This window comes from Euphorbia lathyris, chromosome 1, assembly GCF_963576675.1.
Source record: "Euphorbia lathyris chromosome 1, ddEupLath1.1, whole genome shotgun sequence".
Classification (NCBI taxonomy): domain Eukaryota; kingdom Viridiplantae; phylum Streptophyta; class Magnoliopsida; order Malpighiales; family Euphorbiaceae; genus Euphorbia; species Euphorbia lathyris.
The window spans coordinates 132078688-132086030 of NC_088910.1; the positions used below are offsets into that span (position 1 = coordinate 132078688).

Below are 7343 nucleotides of genomic sequence, written 5' to 3' on the forward strand. Positions count from 1 at the left end.
GCACGCCATGGTGAAAAAAAAATTAAATAATTAAAAAATGCACGTTGCAAAAAAGTTTGGGGGTGCAACACGAGGACTTCCCAAGAGGTCACCCATCTTAGTACTACTCTCGCCCAAGCACGTTTAACTTCGGAGTTCTGATGGGATCCGGTGCATTAGTGCTGGTATGATCGCACCCGTCATCCCATGCAAAAACTAAGCATATATTCCATACTGGGCGCCCCTTTCTCCCGTATGCTCATCCTTCACGTGCATGCACAAGCCCCCGGACCCCAAACACTGACCCCCGCCTCGAAAACATGCACGCCATGGTGAAAAAAAAAATTAAATAATTAAAAAATGCACGTTGCAAAAAAGTTTGGGGGTGCAACACGAGGACTTCCCAAGAGGTCAACCATCTTAGTACTACTCTCGCCCAAGCACGTTTAACTTCGGAGTTCTGATGGGATCCGGTGCATTAGTGCTGGTATGATCGCACCCGTCATCACATGCAAAAACTAAGCATATATTCCATACTGGGCGCCCCTTTCTCCCGTATGCTCATCCTTCACGTGCATGCACAAGCCCCCGGACCCCAAACACTGACCCCCGCCTCGAAAACGTGCACGCCATGGTGAAAAAAAATTAAATAATTAAAAAATGCACGTTGCAAAAAAGTTTGGGCCCGCCTCGAAAACGTGCACGCCATGGTGAAAAAAAAATTAAATAATTAAAAAATGCACGTTATAAAAAAGTTTAGGGGTGCAACACGAGGACTTCCCAAGAGGTCACCCATCTTAGTACTACTCTCGCCCAAGCACGTTTAACTTCGGAGTTCTGATGGGATCCGGTGCATTAGTGCTGGTATGATCGCACCCGTCATCCCATGCAAAAACTAAGCATATATTCCATACTGGGCGCCCCTTTCTCCCGTATGCTCATCCTTCACGTGCATGCACAAGCCCCCGGACCCCAAACACTGACCCCCGCCTCGAAAACGTGCACGCCATGGTGAAAAAAAATTAAATAATTAAAAAATGCACGTTGCAAAAAAGTTTGGGCCCGCCTCGAAAACGTGCACGCCATGGTGAAAAAAAAATTAAATAATTAAAAAATGCACGTTGCAAAAAAGTTTAGGGGTGCAACACGAGGACTTCCCAAGAGGTCACCCATCTTAGTACTACTCTCGCCCCAAGCACGTTTAACTTCGGAGTTCTGATGGGATCCGGTGCATTAGTGCTGGTATGATCGCACCCGTCATCCCATGCAAAAACTAAGCATATATTCCATACTGGGCGCCCCTTTCTCCCGTATGCTCATCCTTCACGTGCATGCACAAGCCCCCGGACCCCAAACACTGACCCCCGCCGCGAAAACGTGCACGCCATGGTGAAAAAAAAATTAAATAATTAAAAAATGCACGTTGCAAAAAAGTTTGGGCCCGCCTCGAAAACGTGCACGCCATGGTGAAAAAAAAATTAAATAATTAAAAAATGCACGTTGCAAAAAAGTTTGGGGGTGCAACACGAGGACTTCCCAAGAGGTCACCCATCTTAGTACTACTCTCGCCCAAGCACGTTTAACTTCGGAGTTCTGATGGGATCCGGTGCATTAGTGCTGGTATGATCGCACCCGTCATCCCATGCAAAAACTAAGCATATATTCCATACTGGGCGCCCCTTTCTCCCGTATGCTCATCCTTCACGTGCATGCACAAGCCCCCGGACCCCAAACACTGACCCCCGCCTCGAAAACATGCACGCCATGGTGAAAAAAAAAATTAAATAATTAAAAAATGCACGTTGCAAAAAAGTTTGGGGGTGCAACACGAGGACTTCCCAAGAGGTCAACCATCTTAGTACTACTCTCGCCCAAGCACGTTTAACTTCGGAGTTCTGATGGGATCCGGTGCATTAGTGCTGGTATGATCGCACCCGTCATCACATGCAAAAACTAAGCATATATTCCATACTGGGCGCCCCTTTCTCCCGTATGCTCATCCTTCACGTGCATGCACAAGCCCCCGGACCCCAAACACTGACCCCCGCCTCGAAAACGTGCACGCCATGGTGAAAAAAAATTAAATAATTAAAAAATGCACGTTGCAAAAAAGTTTGGGCCCGCCTCGAAAACGTGCACGCCATGGTGAAAAAAAAATTAAATAATTAAAAAATGCACGTTATAAAAAAGTTTAGGGGTGCAACACGAGGACTTCCCAAGAGGTCACCCATCTTAGTACTACTCTCGCCCAAGCACGTTTAACTTCGGAGTTCTGATGGGATCCGGTGCATTAGTGCTGGTATGATCGCACCCGTCATCCCATGCAAAAACTAAGCATATATTCCATACTGGGCGCCCCTTTCTCCCGTATGCTCATCCTTCACGTGCATGCACAAGCCCCCGGACCCCAAACACTGACCCCCGCCTCGAAAACGTGCACGCCATGGTGAAAAAAAATTAAATAATTAAAAAATGCACGTTGCAAAAAAGTTTGGGCCCGCCTCGAAAACGTGCACGCCATGGTGAAAAAAAAATTAAATAATTAAAAAATGCACGTTGCAAAAAAGTTTAGGGGTGCAACACGAGGACTTCCCAAGAGGTCACCCATCTTAGTACTACTCTCGCCCCAAGCACGTTTAACTTCGGAGTTCTGATGGGATCCGGTGCATTAGTGCTGGTATGATCGCACCCGTCATCCCATGCAAAAACTAAGCATATATTCCATACTGGGCGCCCCTTTCTCCCGTATGCTCATCCTTCACGTGCATGCACAAGCCCCCGGACCCCAAACACTGACCCCCGCCGCGAAAACGTGCACGCCATGGTGAAAAAAAAATTAAATAATTAAAAAATGCACGTTGCAAAAAAGTTTGGGCCCGCCTCGAAAACGTGCACGCCATGGTGAAAAAAAAATTAAATAATTAAAAAATGCACGTTGCAAAAAAGTTTGGGGGTGCAACACGAGGACTTCCCAAGAGGTCACCCATCTTAGTACTACTCTCGCCCAAGCACGTTTAACTTCGGAGTTCTGATGGGATCCGGTGCATTAGTGCTGGTATGATTGCACCCGTCATCCCATGCAAAAACTAAGCATATATTCCATACTGGGCGCCCCTTTCTCCCGTATGCTCATCCTTCACGTGCATGCACAAGCCCCCGGACCCCAAACACTGACCCCCGCCTCGAAAACATGCACGCCATGGTGAAAAAAAAAATTAAATAATTAAAAAATGCACGTTGCAAAAAAGTTTGGGGGTGCAACACGAGGACTTCCCAAGAGGTCAACCATCTTAGTACTACTCTCGCCCAAGCACGTTTAACTTCGGAGTTCTGATGGGATCCGGTGCATTAGTGCTGGTATGATCGCACCCGTCATCACATGCAAAAACTAAGCATATATTCCATACTGGGCGCCCCTTTCTCCCGTATGCTCATCCTTCACGTGCATGCACAAGCCCCCGGACCCCAAACACTGACCCCCGCCTCGAAAACGTGCACGCCATGGTGAAAAAAAATTAAATAATTAAAAAATGCACGTTGCAAAAAAGTTTGGGCCCGCCTCGAAAACGTGCACGCCATGGTGAAAAAAAAATTAAATAATTAAAAAATGCACGTTATAAAAAAGTTTAGGGGTGCAACACGAGGACTTCCCAAGAGGTCACCCATCTTAGTACTACTCTCGCCCAAGCACGTTTAACTTCGGAGTTCTGATGGGATCCGGTGCATTAGTGCTGGTATGATCGCACCCGTCATCCCATGCAAAAACTAAGCATATATTCCATACTGGGCGCCCCTTTCTCCCGTATGCTCATCCTTCACGTGCATGCACAAGCCCCCGGACCCCAAACACTGACCCCCGCCTCGAAAACGTGCACGCCATGGTGAAAAAAAATTAAATAATTAAAAAATGCACGTTGCAAAAAAGTTTGGGCCCGCCTCGAAAACGTGCACGCCATGGTGAAAAAAAAATTAAATAATTAAAAAATGCACGTTGCAAAAAAGTTTAGGGGTGCAACACGAGGACTTCCCAAGAGGTCACCCATCTTAGTACTACTCTCGCCCAAGCACGTTTAACTTCGGAGTTTTGATGTGATCCGGTGCATTAGTGCTGGTATGATCACACCCGTCATCCCATGCAAAAACTAAGCATATATTCCATACTGGGCGCCCCTTTCTCCCGTATGCTCATCCTTCACGTGCATGCACAAGCCCCCGGACCCCAAACACTGACCCCCGCCTCGAAAACGTGCACGCCATGGTGAAATAAAAATTAAATAATTAAAAAATGCACGTTGCAAAAAAGTTTGAGCCCGCCTCGAAAACGTGCACGCCATGGTGAAAAAAAAATTAAATAATTAAAAAATGCACGTTGCAAAAAAGTTTGGGGGTGCAACACGAGGACTTCCCAAGAGGTCACCCATCTTAGTACTACTCACGCCCAAGCACGTTTCACTTCGGAGTTCTGATGGGATCCGGTGCATTAGTGCTGGTATGATCGCACCCATCATCCCATGCAAAAACTAAGCATATATTCCATACTGGGCGCCCCTTTCTCCCGTATGCTCATCCTTCACGTGCATGCACAAGCCCCCGGACCCCAAACACTGACCCCCGCCTCGAAAACGTGCACGCCATGGTGAAAAAAAATTAAATAATTAAAAAATGCACGTTGCAAAAAAGTTTGGGCCCGCCTCGAAAACGTGCACGCCATGGTGAAAAAAAAATTAAATAATTAAAAAATGCACGTTGCAAAAAAGTTTAGGGGTGCAACACGAGGACTTCCCAAGAGGTCACCCATCTTAGTACTACTCTCGCCCAAGCACGTTTAACTTCGGAGTTCTGATGGGATCCGGTGCATTAGTGCTGGTATGATCGCACCCGTTATCCCATGCAAAAACTAAGCATATATTCCATACTGGGCGCCCCTTTCTCCCGTATGCTCATCCTTCACGTGCATGCACAAGCCCCCGGACCCCAAACACTGACCCCCGCCTCGAAAACGTGCACGCCATGGTGAAAAAAAAATTAAATAATTAAAAAATGCACGTTGCAAAAAAGTTTGGGCCCGCCTCGAAAACGTGCACGCCATGGTGAAAAAAAAATTAAATAATTAAAAAATGCACGTTGCAAAAAAGTTTGGGGGTGCAACACGAGGACTTCCCAAGAGGTCACCCATCTTAGTACTACTCTCGCCCAAGCACGTTTAACTTCGGAGTTCTGATGGGATCCGGTGCATTAGTGCTGGTATGATTGCACCCGTCATCCCATGCAAAAACTAAGCATATATTCCATACTGGGCGCCCCTTTCTCCCGTATGCTCATCCTTCACGTGCATGCACAAGCCCCCGGACCCCAAACACTGACCCCCGCCTCGAAAACATGCACGCCATGGTGAAAAAAAAAATTAAATAATTAAAAAATGCACGTTGCAAAAAAGTTTGGGGGTGCAACACGAGGACTTCCCAAGAGGTCAACCATCTTAGTACTACTCTCGCCCAAGCACGTTTAACTTCGGAGTTCTGATGGGATCCGGTGCATTAGTGCTGGTATGATCGCACCCGTCATCACATGCAAAAACTAAGCATATATTCCATACTGGGCGCCCCTTTCTCCCGTATGCTCATCCTTCACGTGCATGCACAAGCCCCCGGACCCCAAACACTGACCCCCGCCTCGAAAACGTGCACGCCATGGTGAAAAAAAATTAAATAATTAAAAAATGCACGTTGCAAAAAAGTTTGGGCCCGCCTCGAAAACGTGCACGCCATGGTGAAAAAAAAATTAAATAATTAAAAAATGCACGTTATAAAAAAGTTTAGGGGTGCAACACGAGGACTTCCCAAGAGGTCACCCATCTTAGTACTACTCTCGCCCAAGCACGTTTAACTTCGGAGTTCTGATGGGATCCGGTGCATTAGTGCTGGTATGATCGCACCCGTCATCCCATGCAAAAACTAAGCATATATTCCATACTGGGCGCCCCTTTCTCCCGTATGCTCATCCTTCACGTGCATGCACAAGCCCCCGGACCCCAAACACTGACCCCCGCCTCGAAAACGTGCACGCCATGGTGAAAAAAAATTAAATAATTAAAAAATGCACGTTGCAAAAAAGTTTGGGCCCGCCTCGAAAACGTGCACGCCATGGTGAAAAAAAAATTAAATAATTAAAAAATGCACGTTGCAAAAAAGTTTAGGGGTGCAACACGAGGACTTCCCAAGAGGTCACCCATCTTAGTACTACTCTCGCCCAAGCACGTTTAACTTCGGAGTTTTGATGTGATCCGGTGCATTAGTGCTGGTATGATCACACCCGTCATCCCATGCAAAAACTAAGCATATATTCCATACTGGGCGCCCCTTTCTCCCGTATGCTCATCCTTCACGTGCATGCACAAGCCCCCGGACCCCAAACACTGACCCCCGCCTCGAAAACGTGCACGCCATGGTGAAATAAAAATTAAATAATTAAAAAATGCACGTTGCAAAAAAGTTTGAGCCCGCCTCGAAAACGTGCACGCCATGGTGAAAAAAAAATTAAATAATTAAAAAATGCACGTTGCAAAAAAGTTTGGGGGTGCAACACGAGGACTTCCCAAGAGGTCACCCATCTTAGTACTACTCACGCCCAAGCACGTTTCACTTCGGAGTTCTGATGGGATCCGGTGCATTAGTGCTGGTATGATCGCACCCATCATCCCATGCAAAAACTAAGCATATATTCCATACTGGGCGCCCCTTTCTCCCGTATGCTCATCCTTCACGTGCATGCACAAGCCCCCGGACCCCAAACACTGACCCCCGCCTCGAAAACGTGCACGCCATGGTGAAAAAAAATTAAATAATTAAAAAATGCACGTTGCAAAAAAGTTTGGGCCCGCCTCGAAAACGTGCACGCCATGGTGAAAAAAAAATTAAATAATTAAAAAATGCACGTTGCAAAAAAGTTTAGGGGTGCAACACGAGGACTTCCCAAGAGGTCACCCATCTTAGTACTACTCTCGCCCAAGCACGTTTAACTTCGGAGTTCTGATGGGATCCGGTGCATTAGTGCTGGTATGATCGCACCCGTTATCCCATGCAAAAACTAAGCATATATTCCATACTGGGCGCCCCTTTCTCCCGTATGCTCATCCTTCACGTGCATGCACAAGCCCCCGGACCCCAAACACTGACCCCCGCCTCGAAAACGTGCACGCCATGGTGAAAAAAAAATTAAATAATTAAAAAATGCACGTTGCAAAAAAGTTTGGGCCCGCCTCGAAAACGTGCACGCCATGGTGAAAAAAAAATTAAATAATTAAAAAATGCACGTTGCAAAAAAGTTTGGGGGTGCAACACGAGGACTTCCCAAGAGGTCACCCA

At 46.6% G+C, this 7343-nt stretch overlaps 21 non-coding genes across 21 annotated transcripts in view; all 21 read right to left on the minus strand.

Moving 5' to 3' along the window:
* Positions 1 to 59: 59 nt before the first annotated feature.
* Positions 60 to 178, minus strand: LOC136215136 (5S ribosomal RNA). The gene has a single exon (XR_010682186.1). It is a non-coding gene; the product is annotated as a 5S ribosomal RNA (ribosomal RNA).
* Positions 179 to 361: 183 nt separating this feature from the next.
* Positions 362 to 480, minus strand: LOC136212747 (5S ribosomal RNA). The gene has a single exon (XR_010679888.1). It is a non-coding gene; the product is annotated as a 5S ribosomal RNA (ribosomal RNA).
* A 258-nt stretch (positions 481 to 738) lies between these two features.
* On the minus strand, positions 739 to 857 carry LOC136215148 (5S ribosomal RNA). Its single transcript, XR_010682197.1, has one exon. It is a non-coding gene; the product is annotated as a 5S ribosomal RNA (ribosomal RNA).
* Positions 858 to 1115: 258 nt separating this feature from the next.
* LOC136213809 (5S ribosomal RNA) lies at positions 1116 to 1235 on the minus strand. Its single transcript, XR_010680911.1, has one exon. It is a non-coding gene; the product is annotated as a 5S ribosomal RNA (ribosomal RNA).
* Positions 1236 to 1494: 259 nt separating this feature from the next.
* On the minus strand, positions 1495 to 1613 carry LOC136215159 (5S ribosomal RNA). The gene has a single exon (XR_010682208.1). It is a non-coding gene; the product is annotated as a 5S ribosomal RNA (ribosomal RNA).
* A 183-nt stretch (positions 1614 to 1796) lies between these two features.
* LOC136212748 (5S ribosomal RNA) lies at positions 1797 to 1915 on the minus strand. The gene has a single exon (XR_010679889.1). It is a non-coding gene; the product is annotated as a 5S ribosomal RNA (ribosomal RNA).
* A 258-nt stretch (positions 1916 to 2173) lies between these two features.
* On the minus strand, positions 2174 to 2292 carry LOC136215171 (5S ribosomal RNA). The gene has a single exon (XR_010682219.1). It is a non-coding gene; the product is annotated as a 5S ribosomal RNA (ribosomal RNA).
* A 258-nt stretch (positions 2293 to 2550) lies between these two features.
* LOC136213810 (5S ribosomal RNA) lies at positions 2551 to 2670 on the minus strand. Its single transcript, XR_010680912.1, has one exon. It is a non-coding gene; the product is annotated as a 5S ribosomal RNA (ribosomal RNA).
* A 259-nt stretch (positions 2671 to 2929) lies between these two features.
* On the minus strand, positions 2930 to 3048 carry LOC136211662 (5S ribosomal RNA). The gene has a single exon (XR_010678858.1). It is a non-coding gene; the product is annotated as a 5S ribosomal RNA (ribosomal RNA).
* Positions 3049 to 3231: 183 nt separating this feature from the next.
* LOC136212749 (5S ribosomal RNA) lies at positions 3232 to 3350 on the minus strand. The gene has a single exon (XR_010679890.1). It is a non-coding gene; the product is annotated as a 5S ribosomal RNA (ribosomal RNA).
* Positions 3351 to 3608: 258 nt separating this feature from the next.
* On the minus strand, positions 3609 to 3727 carry LOC136215183 (5S ribosomal RNA). The gene has a single exon (XR_010682230.1). It is a non-coding gene; the product is annotated as a 5S ribosomal RNA (ribosomal RNA).
* Positions 3728 to 3985: 258 nt separating this feature from the next.
* LOC136215240 (5S ribosomal RNA) lies at positions 3986 to 4104 on the minus strand. The gene has a single exon (XR_010682288.1). It is a non-coding gene; the product is annotated as a 5S ribosomal RNA (ribosomal RNA).
* Positions 4105 to 4363: 259 nt separating this feature from the next.
* Positions 4364 to 4482, minus strand: LOC136212345 (5S ribosomal RNA). Its single transcript, XR_010679507.1, has one exon. It is a non-coding gene; the product is annotated as a 5S ribosomal RNA (ribosomal RNA).
* A 258-nt stretch (positions 4483 to 4740) lies between these two features.
* LOC136215195 (5S ribosomal RNA) lies at positions 4741 to 4859 on the minus strand. The gene has a single exon (XR_010682241.1). It is a non-coding gene; the product is annotated as a 5S ribosomal RNA (ribosomal RNA).
* Positions 4860 to 5118: 259 nt separating this feature from the next.
* LOC136211663 (5S ribosomal RNA) lies at positions 5119 to 5237 on the minus strand. Its single transcript, XR_010678859.1, has one exon. It is a non-coding gene; the product is annotated as a 5S ribosomal RNA (ribosomal RNA).
* A 183-nt stretch (positions 5238 to 5420) lies between these two features.
* On the minus strand, positions 5421 to 5539 carry LOC136212750 (5S ribosomal RNA). The gene has a single exon (XR_010679891.1). It is a non-coding gene; the product is annotated as a 5S ribosomal RNA (ribosomal RNA).
* Positions 5540 to 5797: 258 nt separating this feature from the next.
* On the minus strand, positions 5798 to 5916 carry LOC136215206 (5S ribosomal RNA). The gene has a single exon (XR_010682254.1). It is a non-coding gene; the product is annotated as a 5S ribosomal RNA (ribosomal RNA).
* A 258-nt stretch (positions 5917 to 6174) lies between these two features.
* LOC136215241 (5S ribosomal RNA) lies at positions 6175 to 6293 on the minus strand. Its single transcript, XR_010682289.1, has one exon. It is a non-coding gene; the product is annotated as a 5S ribosomal RNA (ribosomal RNA).
* Positions 6294 to 6552: 259 nt separating this feature from the next.
* Positions 6553 to 6671, minus strand: LOC136212347 (5S ribosomal RNA). The gene has a single exon (XR_010679509.1). It is a non-coding gene; the product is annotated as a 5S ribosomal RNA (ribosomal RNA).
* A 258-nt stretch (positions 6672 to 6929) lies between these two features.
* On the minus strand, positions 6930 to 7048 carry LOC136215218 (5S ribosomal RNA). Its single transcript, XR_010682266.1, has one exon. It is a non-coding gene; the product is annotated as a 5S ribosomal RNA (ribosomal RNA).
* A 259-nt stretch (positions 7049 to 7307) lies between these two features.
* LOC136211950 (5S ribosomal RNA) overlaps positions 7308 to 7343 on the minus strand; it is a 119-nt gene continuing 83 nt past the window's right edge. The window contains exon 1 of the ribosomal RNA XR_010679132.1: positions 7308 to 7343. This exon is cut by the window's right edge and continues 83 nt beyond it. This is a non-coding gene — a ribosomal RNA (5S ribosomal RNA).